Raw genomic sequence first — 18,363 nt, 5'->3', positions numbered from 1 at the left:
AGCACCACTTGTTAAAGAGATTGTCTTTTCTCCATTGTATATTCTTGCCTCCTTTGTCGAAGATAAGGTGTCCATATGTGCGTGGGTTTATCTCTGGGCTTTCTATTTTGTTCCATTGATCTATATTTCTATCTTTGTGCCAGTACCATACTGTCTTGATGACTGTGGCTTTGTAGTAGAGCCTGAAGTCAGGCAGGTTGATTCCTCCAGTTCCATTCTTCTTCCTCAAGATTGCTTTGGCTATTCGAGGTTTCTTATATTTCCATACAAATTGTGAGATGATTTGTTCCAGTTCTGTGAAAAATACCATTGGTAGCTTGATAGGGATTGCATTGAATCTATAGATTGCTTTGGGTAGTATACTCATTTTCACTATATTAATTCTTCCAATCCATGAACACGGTATATTTCTCCATCTGTTTGTGTCCTCTTTGATTTCTTTCATCAGTGTTTTATAGTTTTCTATATATAAGTCTTTTGTTTCTTTAGGTAGATATATTCCTAAATATTTTATTCTTTTTGTTGCAATGGTGAATGGTATTGTTTCCTTAATTTCTCTTTCTGTTTTCTCATTATTGGAGTATAGGAATGCAAGGGATTTCTGTGTGTTAATTTTATATCCTGCAACTTTACTATATTCATTGATCAACTCTAGTAATTTTCTAGTAGAGTCTTTAGGGTTTTCTATGTAGAGGATCATGTCATCTGCAAACAGTGAGAGTTTTACTTCTTCTTTTCCTATCTGTATTCCTTTTATTTCTTTTTCAGCTCTGATTGCTGTGGCCAAAACTTCCAAAACTATGTTGAATAGTAGTGGTGAAAGTGGGCATCCTTGCCTTGTTCCTGACTTTAGGGGAAATGCTTTCAATTTTTCACCATTGAGGATAATGTTTGCTGTGGGTTTGTCATATATAGCTTTTATTATGTTGAGATATGTTCCTTCTATTCCTGCTTTCTGGAGGGTTTTAATCATAAATGGATGCTGAATTTTGTCAAAGGCTTTTTCTGCATCTATTGAGATAACCATATGGTTTTTTTCTTTCAATTTGTTAATGTGGTGTATTACATTGATTGATTTGCGGATGTTAAAAAAACCTTGCATTCCTGGGATAAAGCCCACTTGGTCATGATGTATGATCTTTTTAATATGATGTTGGATTCTGTTTGCTAGAATTTTATTAAGGATTTTTGCATCTATGTTCATCAGTGATATTGGCCTGTAGTTTTCCTTTTTTGTGACATCTTTGTCTGGTTTTGGAATTAGGGTGATGGTGGCCTCATAGAATGAGTTTGGAAGTTTACCGTCTTCTGCAATTTTCTGGAAGAGTTTGAGTAGGATAGGTGTTAGCTCTTCTCTAAATTTTTGGTAGTTCTTTACCCAGATGGAGTTGCCTGGAGAATCCCAGGGACGGGGGAGCCTAGTAGGCTACAGTCCATGGGGTCGCTGAGTCGGACATGACTGAGCGACTTCACTTTCACTTTTCACTTTCATGCCTTGGAGAAGGAAATGGCAACCCACTCCAGTGTTCTTGCCTGGAGAATCCCAGGGACGGGGGAGCCTGGTGGGCTGCCGTCTATGGGGTCTCACAGAGTCGGACACGACTGAAGCAACTTAGCAACAGCAGCAGCAGCAGATTATTATTTATTCTTTTCCTCTCTGTTTGCTTTTCCTTTGTCTCTTTTGCTTACACACACACATTTTTTCCCAAATCATTTGAGGTTAAATTACACACAAGATGATTACTTGCTCCTAAACATTTCAATAGGGCTTCACCGGCAGCTCAGTGGTCAAGAATCTGCCTGCAACGTGGGAGACCTAGGTTTGTTCCCTGGATCAGGTAGATCCCCTGGAGAAGGGTTTGATAACCCACTTCTGTATTCTTGCCTGGAGAATCCCATGGACAGAGGAGCCTGGCAGGCTACAGTGCATAGGGTCTTAAAAGAGTCCAACTGGAATGAAGCGATTGAGCACTGAGCATTCATGCACACAAACATTTAAATATGTATTTCCTAAGAATAGTTACATTCTTTTTTTTTAAAGCCACTGTATGGTCATCACCTCTAATATATTTAATAATGCTGGGTTGCTTCAATCTAGAATTTTTTATTTTTGTCATTTGAACCAATGATATAATTTTATAGGACTACTTTTCCCTCTAGTACAAGATCTGGTATAGCAACAAGTATTGCACTTATATGGACTTCCCAAGTGGTTCAATGGTAAAGAATCTGCCTGCCAATGCACGAGATTCAGGAGAGGTGGGTTGGATCCCTGGGTAGGGAAGACACCCTGGAGGAGGAAATGGCAACCCACTCCAGTATTTTTGCCTGTAAAATTGCATGGACAGAGGAGCCTGGTGGACTACAGTCAACAGGGTTGCAAAGAGTCCAACCTGACTTAGCTGCTGAGCATATACACTGCACTTAGATGTCCTGACTCTTTAGTCTCCTTTTATCGGGCACATTTCCACAGCCCTTCTTTATCTTTTATGATTCTGGTTTTTGATGAATACAGTCAGAATCCATCCTGATTTTAAATTTTACTCACCCCTAGTTGGACTAATCATCTTTTCCTGTGATAAAATGTGTATGAATCCTGGAGTTGCAGGTGATGATGGGGTAGGTAAAGACAGAATCCATTTTTATTTCACTTACCCTCTTGTTGATATTGTATATTAACTCAAAGTCCTCACAGCTATTCTAAGAAATAGATATAACTCTAATTATCTCAAGCAGGAAAACCATATACATATTGTTGATATGTATGTAGCTAACAGGAGGTTATAGTGCTATTGCTGAGATTAGACTTCTTGGAGTAAAAAGCCTGTTTACTAAGAAAATAGGAACAATCTAAGTGCTTTCATTTCATTTAAATGCTGCTACAGTCAATTGCCAAACTGTACTTTGCAAGCAGGATAAGTTCAATTTCTTCCAGCTAGAATTATAAATACTATTTTTTATATACCAAAGTAACATCTTTCCATAGTTTTATGAGAAGAAATTTATAAATTTTTTTCTTCAAAAATCAAGATCTCTTTAGAAAATTAAAGCAACCATAATATTAATATATAACAAATTAGATATCAAGGAAGCGTATATAAGTTTCTTCTTACTCTAAAAGGGATATATATATATATATATATGTGTGTGTGTGTGTATATATATATATATATATTTAAAGATTGAGGGAAGGAGGAGAAGGGGACGACAGAGGATGAGATGGCTGGATGGCATCACCGACTCGATGGACATGGGTTTGGGTTGACATAGGGAGTTGGTGATGGACAGGGAGGCTTGGGGTGCTGCGGTTCATGGGGTCGCAAAGAGTCGGACATGACTGAGCAACTGAACTGAAATACCTTTGTAATATTATAAACTGGAGTTGGTTTTAATAGTAACTTTATTGAAATATAATCCACATTTTAATCTTCTCTTTTTGGTGCTGATTATTTGAATTTTACCTCCTCTTCCTTTTATTTCATCTTTCCCCAAGAGAAAAAAATAAAGCAAATAATATTGTTTGATAAAGAAAAAAGAAAGATAAAATGATCTGCCTAAATTCTTAATTCTAACTTAAAATTGACTAGAGCTGCCTGCAGTCTTGAAAAGTCACTTCTAGATTATAGCAATCAGAATTTATTTGTTAATCTGGGCATTCTGAACTAGACCGTTGGTTAACATTCTATACTCTACGCTTTGTTCTCCCCATCTACTCTTGTGTCCATTTCTCTCTGAGAGTACCGTTTGTGTCAGCACCTTCATAAAACCTGTAACTCGACACTTCAACCAACCATTCATCAGTGCAGGGTTCATCAACCCATTCAAACCAAAATGCAGGTCCATCAGGAAACTCTTGCTGATGTTCCCAACCTGAACTGACCTCTCCTTCATCTGAATCTTCCTGGCACTTGGTTCGTCTATTGAGCTGCTGAATCCATTGCCATTTCCTCCACTTCCTTTTCTAGTTCAGCCTTGTAAAGGACTACTACTTCAGAAGAAATGTACCTCTTTGGTATCTAATTTATTATACATCAGAGTTGGAGAGGAAAAGTGTTTGCTAGTGAAGAATATTTTAATATTCTTAATTTAATTCTAAAGCTGTTTTTAGAGTGGTGCATATAAAGCTAGAAATAAAGAATAGCAAAAGGGGTATGCATTTGCCTTTCAGTGGAAAGTGAATCAATTTGTTAATTTAGTGCAAGATGCTCAAGAGTTCAGAAGTGTGAACAATAAAAATTATATAAAGAAGAGATATACAAAGGATAAGAGAAATTTAAAAGGTGGTGGTAATGGTGGTAAGGCAGTGATGTAATAAGTCATTCAACAAAGAGACTACTTTCATGGAATGGTATGTGTGTGATTAATAAGAGAAGGCTGCATATTCAGAATATATCCAAGTTGAGTCACTTGTCTAACCATTTATTTTACACAGTCAGTACATTAATGACGTCTAAAGGCAGAGACAACTAAGAAAAGTAGGTGTTAGAATAGAAATGCAGAACAGAATTATATATACAAATCTAAAGAGGAAAAATAAAAAGAGAAATATTACTATTTCATAAGAAGTCTTCACAAACTTTAATCTATTTAGTTTTAGTTCTTTGTTCTGTCGAAGTTATTTTTATGGATCAGGATGAGGCTGAGTGAAGAAGCATGCAAACAAGATCAGAACTTCTCTTTATAAAGTCAGGAAAATAGGCAGTTGATTTTGACCCAAGTCCTAGCAGATGCCACACAATTAGCAGGACTTTATCCCTTAGTGAGCAAAGGTCTTGCTCTGAGTCTGAAGGCCTAAAAAATGTAGCCTACATGATGTATAATGAAATCTGATTCATCCTTCTCCCAGAAATTAAGGACACGTCTGTGCTATTTTGAATATAAATCAGATTAATCAGAGGTTTATTTAGTCTAAGTAAACTATTTTGAGACTCTGTGATGGAGCAACTACCTAGAGATCTGAAGGTCTTCATTTCAAATCTCAGCAGAGGGAAGTGTTTCCTCTTAGACCTAGTGAAAAGTGTTCCTTTCTAGGGAAAAATAAAACAGTATCCTGAATTTCCATCATAACAAGGTACGCACAGGTATTTGAATATTTTCAGTTTTTTTCCGCTCTCAAGAATAATTTTAGTAAATGTTTGTGGAATTAACAACTACTCTAAAGAATTATAAAGAACAGCATAAATACATAGCTAAAAACAACATTCAAAACAAAACAAAAAACATAAAGAGAGACAAAATTTGACAGAAATTAAAAATATACAATGCATGGGATTTGTTTCCATCTCCTGCTCTTACTCTCTACCTCTACTCTCATACAATATGGTAATATTTAAGTTGTTTTGTATTAAGATGCTTGTGTGGGAAGAATTGGAGAAGGAAATGGGCAACCCCACTCCAGTATTCTTGCCTGGAGAATTCCATAGACAGAGGAGCCTGGCAGGCTACAGTCCATGGGGTCGCAAATGTTTCTATTCAGTAAGCACCTTGGCCCTTTCATACATGCCCTCCAGCTCCATAATCTTCAGTCTACCATTTAAGTCCATTTCTGCCTGACTTCTCAATCAGGAAACCTCAAGAGACATGTTAACATGGTCAGTGAGAACGTAGCTCTTGAACGTGGTGTTTACAGATCATACACTGCTGTGTAAACCTCTTTGCTCCAATGCCCATCTTTCCTCTGAGGGAACTCAAAACCTGTCCCCTTCTTTCTGCTGCCCTAGGCTCTGGACCATCCATCACCTGGTACCATGAAATGTAACATCAGAAATCACTTGCTTCCTTCAGGCTTCCTGCCAATTGTATTTTAGAGACGTGGGTTCAGCTGTCTTTGATTCATTAAGTAAGAATGTTAAAGGAATGTGTGTCTGCCCCTGCAAATCATGTTCAAGTGCTGACAGAAAATCCGGAGGACCAAAGCCAGAAGTTAGTTTTTGAAGTGCAGGAAGTTGTTATTGGAACAAAGTCACTCGTTCCACCAGTAAAACTGGTAATCATAGTACTTTTAAAGGGTGTTTTCATGGCTTTGAGAGTGCAGAGCACATTGTCAGAGGAAAGCAAAAGAAATCACAAAATTGAAGCCCCGTGTGTGCCATTGTTAGATTGCCACAGCCTGGGTATCACCAGGACTACTTTAAACTTACAGATAAATTCTTGTCAGGGCATGTTTAAAAGAGTATTTAGAACATCTTTCCATGTGCCTCTTGCTGCTTTCAGGGGAAACAGCTATTTCCAACTGGACACATAAAACAGCTGTCAAAACTTGATTTTCTGTAGAAGATTGATAAACAATAGAGCACAAGAGCAAAAACAAGTATTTTCCCAACATATCTATATGTGAACTATTTTGGAATTACTCTTTTCTTTGGTTGGAATTATTCTTGTTCAACATTAAATATCTTTCCTATTGGAAAAGAGGGAGAATTCCCTTGTGGCTCAGACAGTAAAGAATCTGCCTGCAATGTGGGAGACCCAAGTTTGATCCCTGGGTCAGGAAGATCCATCCCCTGGAGAAGGAAATGGCAATTCACTTCAGTATTCTTACTTAGAGAATTCCATGGACAGAGGAGCCTGACAGGCTACAGTCAATGGGGGTCCCAAAGAGTCAGACATGACTAGTGGCTACACTTTCACTTTTTCATTGGAAAATAGCATGCAATGAAGTAGGCTGATCTTACATTCTTAGTGAGAAGTGCACAGCATGATGAGTTTATGGGGATGAGAAGGTAATAAGTCTCTGGTTAACTGTCATTTGTGAGGAAAAAAGTGCCCTTAGCCTTTTCTTCAACCATGGTTGAAAATCCTGATGGATGTTGGATACAGGGACCTTTTGTTTGGTGCAAAAGAAAAAAGCAACAAGTATAAACAAACTGATGAAAAAAGCAAGGAAATGAAATAGCAATAGACTTATAAAGTTGCTTGCCACTACTGTTTAGCAGAGAGGTCAGCAGTGGCTCATAGCTCATGATGATATTCATGACCAAAGATTTCAGCTAATTGTCTCCATTTCTTGAGCTGTGTTGTTCTTTTTCCTGAAATGTTTTCTCTCTCCACCTGTGCCATCCATGGGCATGCAGATCTCACTTGAAGAGAGAACTTGAGTTTTTCTCTGGCTGTCACCCCTTTGGGAACCAGCCTGACACTCAAACCAAGATCTTCCTGGGTTGCTCTCAGCTGATGCCTGATTGCAACTGTCCTGATTTGCTCTAAATCTTCCCTTTCAGCCTGACTGGGACTCTCTCAGAGCTTCACTGCAATTTTCAGCTCTTCCTACTCAGTCCTCTGATGTACCTCTCTTCTTTCACAGGCATCTTCTCTGAATCAATTTCTAGAGCTTCTTTCTACCTACTCTTGTTGCCTTTCCCTCAATCCTTCACAGGCACTTTGCTCAATAAATGTTCCCCACACTTAATTTCGTCTTGATGTTGCTTATCAGAGTAGCACACAATCTGAACTAGCACACACTCTAAAACTGATATTACTTATGACAAGTCAAGGCCAAGTTCAAATGCCACTAATTTCATGAACTTACTTCAGATTCTTCTAATTGATTATAATATCTCATTTGTTGAAACCCTTCCCACAAGACCATTTTTGCAAAAGTTTTATACAACTATTTTAATTTATCAATTGCTTTATTTCTCTAATTTTGAAGACAGGCAATGTTGCACTACTTGAAAATTATTTATTCTTTCACACTGTTTACTATACTACCTGACATATAGGAGGTATTCATCAACTTTACATTCAATTTAATCAAATGGACTTTGTTTTACTTAACACGTGCTTCCAGCCACCGGAAAACAACCTGGATGGCTTGCTGGTTTTCTTCAATGCACATCATTTTCAGCAGGCATACCTTCTCCTTTTATGACTTATGTGGTATCTTCTTAATGTCCCAACTTAATTGTTTTTCAGTAAGGGTTAGAAGATTCAGAGTTCTCTTTTTGCAATATGTTTACTCATGTTTCTGTTTTATTGAGCATATCCTGTGTGCTTGGTCCTGTGCTAGAAGATAAAAGCACTAAGATGAAAAAAAGACATGGCCCTTATCTTCAAATAGCTTAAAGTATAATTAGTTAATTCAGTCGCTCAGTCGTGTCTGACTCTGTGATCCGTGGATTGCAGTATGCCAGGTCTCCGTGTCCATCACCAATGCCCAGAATTTATTCAAACTCATGTCCATTGAGGTGGTGAGGGCATCGAACCATCTCATTCTATGTTGTCCCCTTCTCCTCCCGCCTTCAATCTTTCCCAGAATCGGGGGTTTTTTTTTTCCAGTGAGTCAGTTCTTCGCATCAGGTGGCCAAAATATTGGAGTTTCAGCTTTAACATAAGTCCTTCTAATGAATATTCAGGACTGATATCCTCTAGGATGGACAGGTTGGATCTCCTTGCTATCCAAGGGACTCTCAAGAGTCTTCTCCAACACTACAGTTCAAAAGCATCAATTCTTCGGTGCTCAGCTTTCTTTATATTCCAACTCTCACATCCATACATGACTACTGGAAAAACAAAAGCTCTGACTAGACGCACCTTTGTTGGCAAAGTAATGTCTCTGCTTTTTAATATGCTGTCTAGGTTGGTCATAACTTTTCTTCCAAGGAGCAAGTGTCTTTTAATTTGATAGCTGCAGTCACCATCTCCAATGATTTCGGAGCCCAAAAAAATAAAGTCTGTCACTGTTTCCATCGTTTCCCCATCTATTTGACATGAAGTGATGGGACTGGATGCCATGATCTTAGTTTTCTGAATGTTGAGTTTTAAGCCAACTTTTTCACCCTCCTCTTTCACGTTCATCAAGAAGCTCTTTAGTTCCTCTTCGATTTCTGCCATAAGGGTGGTGTCATCTGCATATCTGAGGTGATTGATATTTCTCCCGGCAATCTTGATTCCTGCTTGTGCTTCTTCCAGCCCAGCGTTTCTCATGATGTACTCTGCATATAAGTTAAATAAGCAGGGAACAATATACAGCCTTGACGTACTCCTTTCCTGATTTGGAACCAGTCTGTTGTTCCATATCCAGTTCTAACTGTTGCTTCTTGACCTGCATACGGGTTTCTCAGGAGGCTGGTCAGGTGGTCTGGTATTCCCATCTCTTAAAGAATTTTCCACAGTTTGTTGTGATTCACACAGTCAAAGGCTTTGGCATAGTCAATAAAGCAGAAGTAGATGTTTTTCTCAAGACAGGTCAGAACATCATGAGAAACGCTGGGCTGGAAGAAACACAAGCTGGAATCAAGATTGCCGGGAGAAATATCAATAACCTCAGATATGCAGATGACCACCACCCTTATGGCAAAAAGTGAAGAGGAATTAAAGAGCCTCTTGATGAAAGTGAAAGAGGAGAGTGAAAAAGTTGGCTTAAAACTCAACATTCAGAAAACTAAAATCATGGCATCTGGTCCCATCACTTCATGGGAAATAGATGGGGAAACAGTAGAAACAGTGTCAGACTTTATTTTGGGGGGTCCAAAGTCACTGCAGATGGTGATTGCAACCATGAAATTAAAAGACACTTACTCCTTGGAAGGAAGGTTATGACCAACCTAGATAGCATATTGAAAAGCAGAGACATTACTTTGCCAACAAAGATCCGTCTAGTCAAGGCTATGGTTTTTCCGGTAGTCATGTATGGATGTGAGAGTTGGACTGTGAGGAAAGCTGAACACCGAAGAGTTGATGCTTTTGAACTGTGGTGTTGGAGAAGACTCTTGAGAGGCCCTTGGACTGCAAGGAGATCCAACCAGTCCATCCTAAAGGAGATCAGTCCTGGGTGTTCATTGGAAGGACTGATGTTGAAGCTGAAACTCCAATACTTTGGCCACCTCAGGCGAAGAGTTGACTCTTGGAAAAGATCCTAATGCTGGGAAGGATTGGGGGCAGGAGGAGAAGGGGACGACAGAGGATGAGATGGCTGGATGGCATCACTGACTTGATGGACATGGGTTTGGGTAGACTCCAGGAGCTGGTGATAGACAGGGAGGCCTGGCGTGCTGCTAATCATGGGGTCGCAAAGAGTCGGACACGACTGAGCGACTGAAATGACTGAGATGTTTTTCTGTAACTCTCTCACTTTTTCAATGATCCAACGAATTTTGGCGATTTGATTTCTAGTTCCTCTGCCTTTTCTAAATCCAGCTTGAATATCTGGAAGTTCACAGTTCACATACTGTTGGAGCCGGGCTTGGAGATTTTTGAGCATTACTTTGCTAGCATGTGAGGTGAATGCAATTGTGTGGTAGTCTGAACAAAATATGGTAGGAAAGACTAATATGTTAAGAGAAACTGTGGTAAAAATTTTGAAGATTCATGACATTCACATCTGTACAAAGTTCAGTAGTTACATACAAAGGAGAATGGTCAATCCTACCTGAGAAATCAGGGAAGTCCACACAAACATGATAGTATTTTACATGAGTCTTAGGAAATCTGTAGGAACTCAACTTATGGAAAACAGGAGCAGTATGTGGTGAATGCTGTGACCCACCCTCTCTCCTCATACCCCTTTGAATAAGGTAAAACGTACTCCCCACACTGCTGAGACTTCTAAAAGAATGACTTCCAATTACAAATATAAAGTGAAAATGAAGTCACTCAGTGTGTCCAATTCTCTGGACCCCATGGACTGTAGCCTACCAGGCTCCTCTGTCCATGGGATTTTCCAGGCAAGAGTACTGGAGTGAGATGCCATTTCCTTCTCCAGGGAATCTTCCCGATCCAGGATTCGAACCCGGGTCTCCTGCATTGTAGGCAGATGCTTTTACCATCTGAGCCACCAGGGAAGTCAACTTGTAGAAAGCAGGAACAGTATGTGGTGAATGCTGTGAACCACCCTCTCTCCTCATACCCCCTTGAATAAGGTATCAAGGAATTAAAAACATAAACCAAAGCCAAAAAGCTGCCTTGTTGAAGGTTGTGTTTTCTGCAGGCATAACCTAGACCTGAAAACTGTTCAGTGTGTGTAGGTTGTGTGTGTGTGTAGTTTGCTGTTTTTAACTTTTTTCTGAAATGATAAACACATATTCAAAAAAATTTTATCAACATTAAAAGTTTTTCCTTTTCAAATGTATTTTTTCTACTATTATGTGTCAAGGAAAATTCTGTGAAAGTCCTGTGAATCATCTAATATTTTGTGTTGTCCATACTACTTTCTTGTTCTGTGAACGGAACATTTGAGTAAGTAGAGAATGATGCAGCAAAACTTCTTTCTTTGATTCTATTAATATTCCAATACATAATTATTCCATCAGTTTTTATTCTCTGAATGATTCATAAAAAAAGAATCCCTGCAATGCAAACACTTATTTGAATTCAAGTTGCCTAGTTAGACACACACTCGTAGATCAGTTCAGCCCTGCAACCTCATGAAACATAACCTCGGAGAATTCCCCTAGTTGGAAAACTACTACAGTATGTTCATCTCTATTTTGTACCTCATCACTAATTTTAGTAAAAATACAACTCTAGGAAGACAACACATCAAAAGTTGCAGCCATCCAACCTGCATGCCTGCTCAGTTGCTCAGTCGTGTCCATCTCCTTTCCAACCCCTCGGACTATTTACCTGCCAGGCTTCTCGAGAAATAGGAGAATCAGTCACTTCATTGGATTCTGAGGGTCACAAAAATATCCTCAAATAACCATATATTAATTGCAGGTTACCTCTTTGTTCCCGTTTTTCATTTTTCTCTTTCAGTTACATATTTACAGATCAACAACATCCTTGAATTGTGTTCATTTCCTACAGTTGGGATTTGGTTCTTGAAAATCAAACTGATTGCAAGCTCAGCCCTGGAGATGCATTCTGGCATCATCACTTTACATAATGTGAGAGAAATGTGGAAAAGAAAAATGCATCTTGAGGGTGGTATGTACACAACATGCAAATGAAGGAGAAGTAGGCAAAGCAAAACAGGGTGATTCTAATTTAGTGCTCCAATTAGTTTTGCAGATAGCTAGACACTTGTCTCTCATTTTCAATCACTCCTCTGTTTGTAGAGCACTTTGATGGGCTGTCTTGATAGCAAAATTATAGGCAATTAAATTTAGAGGGCTAATTTTTCCAATGATTTCAAATTCAGAAAAATAAAATGAGAGATAACTTAAATATATCTTATAAAATGAAACAGCATTGTTTCAGTGGATCAAAAGCTTTGTCTCCTAGAGAATCAAAGGGTCTAGACTTTGGTGTCAATCACATTTTTCATGAGAAACAGAACTTTTCAGCTCTTGGGCCTTCACGACAGAAAAATGATTCAACCTATCTGCTGTAAGGCTTGCTTCAAGATGTGAGGATAGAGAGGTATTTGGCAGCAGCTGTTAACCCACCTGCAGAGAAAACTTGTCTCATTTCATCTGTTGAATTGTTCACATGATCCAGACTAGTGTTTACTTGTTCACAATTAAAGATATCGCCTGGTCTTCAGAGACAGTTCCAAAAAGACAGTCCGAGAGCCTGCAGGGTCTGAAAGTTAAGCTGTTCTTTCTGATTAAATACTTTCTCCCCATATACATGATGCTTTTCCAAGAACATTCAGTTGGCTCACCAAGGCAGTTAAAAACTTGAGTTAGGAAAACTTCCCACACCTGTCTCTGTAGTGACAGCCCTAAACGCTGTATTTATTTGCATTTCATTGTCTATACATTTTTATGGAAAACCAACACTGTGGCATTAAGATGTGCATCTGAATCTGTACTTTCATGTATTTCATCTGTCCTAAGGAATGTGGATCATAATACCCGCTTATGCTAAAATGTATTGGAAAGAGGCTCTTTTATCCTAGAAATCAATTGCATCTCCTTAGAATGCATGGCTGCCAATAATGTATTCTGGCTTTTATACCAGAAAGTAGTGCAATTGAAATGACTGAAAGTAAAGCATATTAGAGAACAGCACATGTTTGAAAACAGAAGTACAGCAATAGCAGCACAAATCAGTGTCTGGATGCCTGCAGTGGCCTATACTATGACTTACACGTATTTAAATTGTAAAGGAAAGGAAAGAGGCTTTTAATCACAAAGGGATTCATTTAAATAAGCTTTTAAAGGGAGTACTTAAAGTGAAGCTATCTAGGAAATTCCAAGTTAAGTTTTCTGACAGATATGCTGGCTAGAATCATCAGTAATTTTACTCTAAGACACATAAGAAAATCTTAATATAAGGTTTCTTAGTTATTTTAGTTGAAATTGAATTTTTAAGGGGTTCGAAATGTGTTTTTTGACATTTAGTCCTATTATGGTTCTCTACAAAAGAATATAATTCTCTTGTGTCAGGATGATAAAGATTTCATTGTTTCCTTGAGAGGCAGCTGTTTAGCTTCTTACATAAATTCAGTATAACAAAAACTTTGGATTTGTATACATCCAATTATGTTTGTAACTATTCAATACAGCCTAGGAAAAGTATTTTTCATGATTTTACGTTTAAAGCATGCATAAAAGGGACAAAATATTGATAAAATAAAAACATGCAGTACTAGAATTTGACTAACAAGGTAATAGAAATACAACCAGCAATAGCCTTAAATTTAAGTACTCAATAAACTTTCACATTCCAACAACATAGACTGAGTTAATAAAAATCACACTGAACTAAAATAAGGGTAAAAATATGAATTGAAACCTAACCACAACACTAGTTCTCCATGATTTTAAACTACAAAATGAACATTGGCATTGGATTCATCATCATTAAAATGTGACAGATATGGGGAAAAGGGTTATTTTGCCAGCTAGTCAATATTTAAACATCTTTTTTAATATACTAAAGGTGCATGATCTTACCTTATTGATTCCTTTGTCACATATAATACAGTTTGAAATTGTGTCAGTCTTGGTAAATGATAGAGGAAAGTGAAAAAGCTGGCTTAAAGCTCAACATTCAAAAAATGAAGATCATGGCATCCAGTCCCATAACTTCATGGCAAATAGATGGCGAAACAATGGAAATAGTGACAGACTTTATTTTCTTGGACTCCAAAATCTCTGCAGATAGTGACTGCAGCTATGAAATTAAAAGACACTTGCTCCTTGGAAGAAAAGCTAGACCAACCTAGACAGCATATTAAAAAGCAGAGACATTACTTTGCCAACAAAAGTCCGTCCAGTCAAGGCTATGATTTTTCCAGTAGTCATGTATGGATGTGAGAGTTGGACCATAAAGAAAGCTGAGCGCCGAAGAACTGATGCTTTTGAACTGTGGTGTTGGAGAAGACTCTTGAGAGTCCCTTGGACTGCAAGGAGATCCAACCAGTCCATCCTAAAGGAGATCAGTCCTGAATATTCATTGGAAGCACTGATGTTGAAGCTGAAACTCCAATATTTTGGCCACCTGATGCAAAGAACTGACTCATTTGAAAAGACCCTGATGCTGGGAAAGATTGAAGGCAGAAGGAGAAGGAGAGGACAGAGGATGAGATGGTTGGATGGCATCACCGACTCAATGGAGATGAGTTTGAGTAAACTCCGGGAGTTGGTGATGGAGAGGGAGGCCTGGCGTGCTGCAGTCCATGGGGTTGCAAAGAGTCGGACATGACTGAGTGAACTGAACTGAACTGACAAGTGATTAATGCATGAAAAATATTAAAACTAATAGTATGAATGTATGTGGAGTAAATTATTTCTGTCTGTTAGTTGTATGAACATTGACATGCCATCCTACAGCTTTCTACCTTGGTTGTCTCATCTGCATTAAGTAATAGTTGGATTTAGCTGATTGTCAGGGCTCTTTCCAACTCCAAAAAGTTATCACTCAGTAAGTTCATGTTGGTTTTTCAGGGAGTTCACAAATATGTCATTCTGATGAAGTAATAATTTACAAAATAATATATATGCTGAAATATTATATTTTTTACCAAATGAAAGGTATTGCCTATGTGATCCAACTAGCATCAATAGTAAAATGGTTATGGAAATGGCAATGTACAAGCTCTGTCAAATGCTTAAACCATAGCTTTGAGAAGAACTGGGCTTCTCTGGTGGCTCATACAGTAAAGAATCCACATCCAGTGCTAGAGACCTGGGTTCAATCCCTGGGTCAGGAAGATTCCCTGGAGAATGAAATGCTACCCAATCTAGTATTCTTGCCTGGAAAATCACACGGACAGAGGAGCCTGGCAGGCTAGAGTCCGTCAGGTCACACAGAGTCAGACACTATTGAAGCGACTTAGCATGAATGCATGAATTGGAAATAAGAGTGTTAGATTTTTAGGTATTGAGTCCTTTCAATTAAAAACATTATACGAATCCCTGTTTATGACTAGTTCCAAAAAATCAAACAGACATCATTTAGCCTTATCTGATTTCTAAGCTTTTTTCATTTCACCCATATTAACCAGTATGTTCAGGCTGAAACATTTGCAAGTCAGAAACCTAGAGTCATATTTAATCTTCCAAGTTTTTCCCCTTAGTTGCAAGCCAACATCATCAAATCCACCAGAAAGTCCTATCGTGTGTCTCATCCACTACTCTTCATTCTATTTGCCTCTGCTCTCCTCCAAGCTTCCATTTCCTTTCCTTTGGATACTGTATTATTTTCATAACTGGTTTCTTTAGTTCCACTCTTGCCCATATATAAAGAATCTATCCTCCTCAGAGCAACCAGACTGATTAAAAAAATAAAATTGATTGATTAATTACCTGGTGTAAACTTAATACATTGAACAAACATGTCTTGTGCTTTGTCTGTGGGATGCCAAGAAGAAACTGTAAACGAGTAAAGTCAAATGGAATTAAAATAATATGGCATGGTAGGTACTGTAGCAAAGTGGAATGTGACATACTTATCTAAATGGCATGACACAGGTTTAATCCCTGTGTTGGGAAGATCCCCTCAAGTAGGAAATTGCAGCCCATTCCTGTATTCTTGCCTGGAAAAGTCCATGGACAGAGGAGCCTGGCTACAGTCCATGGGGTCTCAAAGAGTTGGACACAACTGAGCGCGTGCACACACACACACACACACACGGGGTCTTTGTTGCCCAATGATCTGATTTTTGAAGAGGAAATTTAAATTCACATTTTTTTTTTGTAAAATAGCCTAATTTTTGAATATGGAAAAGCATTTCAATTTGTTTTCCAAAATACTGTGCATGTCAAATGAAACATAAACATGGACCAGTTCTAATCCCTAAGCCAAGGCTTAGCACCTCTGCCCTAAAAGTGACTGGGATCACACTTAGGCCAGCAGTAGTTTACCCAAGGTGATGTTTATGTGTAAGTGACTGTGGTGGCAGGAAGACAATCCATTACCCACACTCTCCATCCCCGCCCCATCAGGTGCAGGCAGCAGGGGCCATATTGTCTGTTCAGTTCAGTTCAGTCGCTCAGTCGTGTCCGACTCTTTGCGACCCCATAAATCGCAGCACGCCAGGCCTCCCTGTCCATCACCAACTCCTGGAGTTTATTGTCTGTAGATAACTTAATAATGGTGGTGGTGGTTTAGTCACTAAGTTGTGTCCAACTCTTGCAACCCCATGGATTGTAGCCTGCCAGTCTCCTCTGTCCATGGGGTTCTCCAGGCAAGAATACTGGAGTGGGTTGCCATTTCCTTCTCCAGGGGATCTTCCCAACCCAGGAATCAAACTCAGGTCTCCTGCATTGCAGGCAGATTCTTTACCGACTGAGCTACATAGTAGCCAGGAACTTAATAATGAAACCAACTAAATGTCCATCTGCTTTTTGGTATCATCATGCGCCAGCAATGCTAAGCCATGTCCCTCCCTCTAGGACAGACCAACCCAAACCTTTCTACCTTGGCGTTCCACTGTTCCTCCCCTCATACCTTTCCATTGTTCACTCATCATACACTCCAGTCTCACAGTCTTTTTCCTGTTCTTCAAAGAAACCAAATGTCTTCTTTCACAGGGACTTTTTAATTGTGGTAATATATCAGTCAGAATATTCTTCTTTTGTCTCTCCCAATTATTGACTTGTCCTCATTTTTCAGATTGTAGTTTAAATTCATTTTCTTCAGTGTGACCTTTCTGACCTTCACAGTAACCCCCCACCCCAACACACCAGTCATTCTCTTTATATCACCCTGTTCTATCTTGTCACTTTGATATTGCTTGAAATTTTTTTGTTTGTTTTATTTTGTATTGTCTCCCTCACCATCTCTCTTACCCCTCATTCATGCTGGAATATAAATTCAATGAGAGCACTGACGATAGGAATCTTGTCTTTTTAAATATTCACTGATTGATTCTCACTGACTAATCCATTGCCTGGTACACAGTTGGCCAGTAAAAGTTTCTTAAATGAATGCAAATGTAACATTCCCAAAGATCGACCTAAACTATATGAAAAAACACTTGTATTAGAAAAAGCAGCTTTGGTACAGTTTACCATATGGCCTGAATGAGTCTCTCTGGAAGTAACTACATTTTACTTTGATGAATGTCTCCCATGCTGGTTTCATATAACATATGAAAAAAGTTACACAATATACAGTAAATAACACTATGAAGTAGTAAAAATACAAGCATATATTTGGTCTCAGAGCATGCAAATTTATAGGATTTGAGTGATATGGAAACAGCTGTATCATTATCCATAAGAGTTAATAGGGCTAAGTTTGCCAAAAAAATGATAATGACATTTTTCAGATTTTTAAAAAATTCAAGTAATTAAATTTTTGACTTTGACTATTTCTTTTTGATTTCTATAAAATATAGAGGTGAATAATATAGAAAGTTTAATAATTTCTACAATAGTAGTGTTTAACCCTGGATTTTAAATTTCCTTTTTTTGTTTCATACCTGTTTTTATTGGAAATCAATAATAAATGTCAAAAATAATCAAAACTCTAGATATGCTAGCTAGGCATCAAAGACAATTCTATAATGCCTTAACATATTTAGAAGTGCTGTATTTTGCAAAAACAGTTTCTGTAGGGTAATGATAATAATAAATATATTCACAGGCAAAATGTCAATACTAGGTACAACTTTGAGAATTTCAGTGTAGTTTCATTAATAATATTTTTATTACAGTAATGATGAGTCCGTAGTGAAACTGTCTTATATACTACAGAAGAAACCTATGTGACGCATAGGCAGGAGCCATGTTCGAGATTCAGTGCCTCTCTGGTCTAGCCCAAATTCCCAGAAATAGCCTGAAGATGAGATTTCACAAGAAAATGTCAAAGAATATGAAAGCTGCAGGAGGGCAGAGTTCATATCTTTAACTGGCATCAGAATCCCTTATTCTCTTCTCTCTTTTATGGACCTGAGCCAATTTGTAATAGTTCTTCTATGTTACGGAGCTGTATTTGTATTCCATGGTTTACTGTCTTTAGGGCCTTCCTGTCCCTCCTTTCGAGTGTTATTTTTTTTTATTATATTTAATAAAAGCTTTGCTTTACAGG

The sequence above is a fragment of the Giraffa tippelskirchi genome, chromosome 2, assembly GCF_054371585.1.
Source record: "Giraffa tippelskirchi isolate mGirTip1 chromosome 2, T2T-mGirTip1v1.2.pri, whole genome shotgun sequence".
Lineage (NCBI taxonomy): Eukaryota > Metazoa > Chordata > Mammalia > Artiodactyla > Giraffidae > Giraffa > Giraffa tippelskirchi.
Note: the sequence above shows the minus strand (reverse complement) of the source record.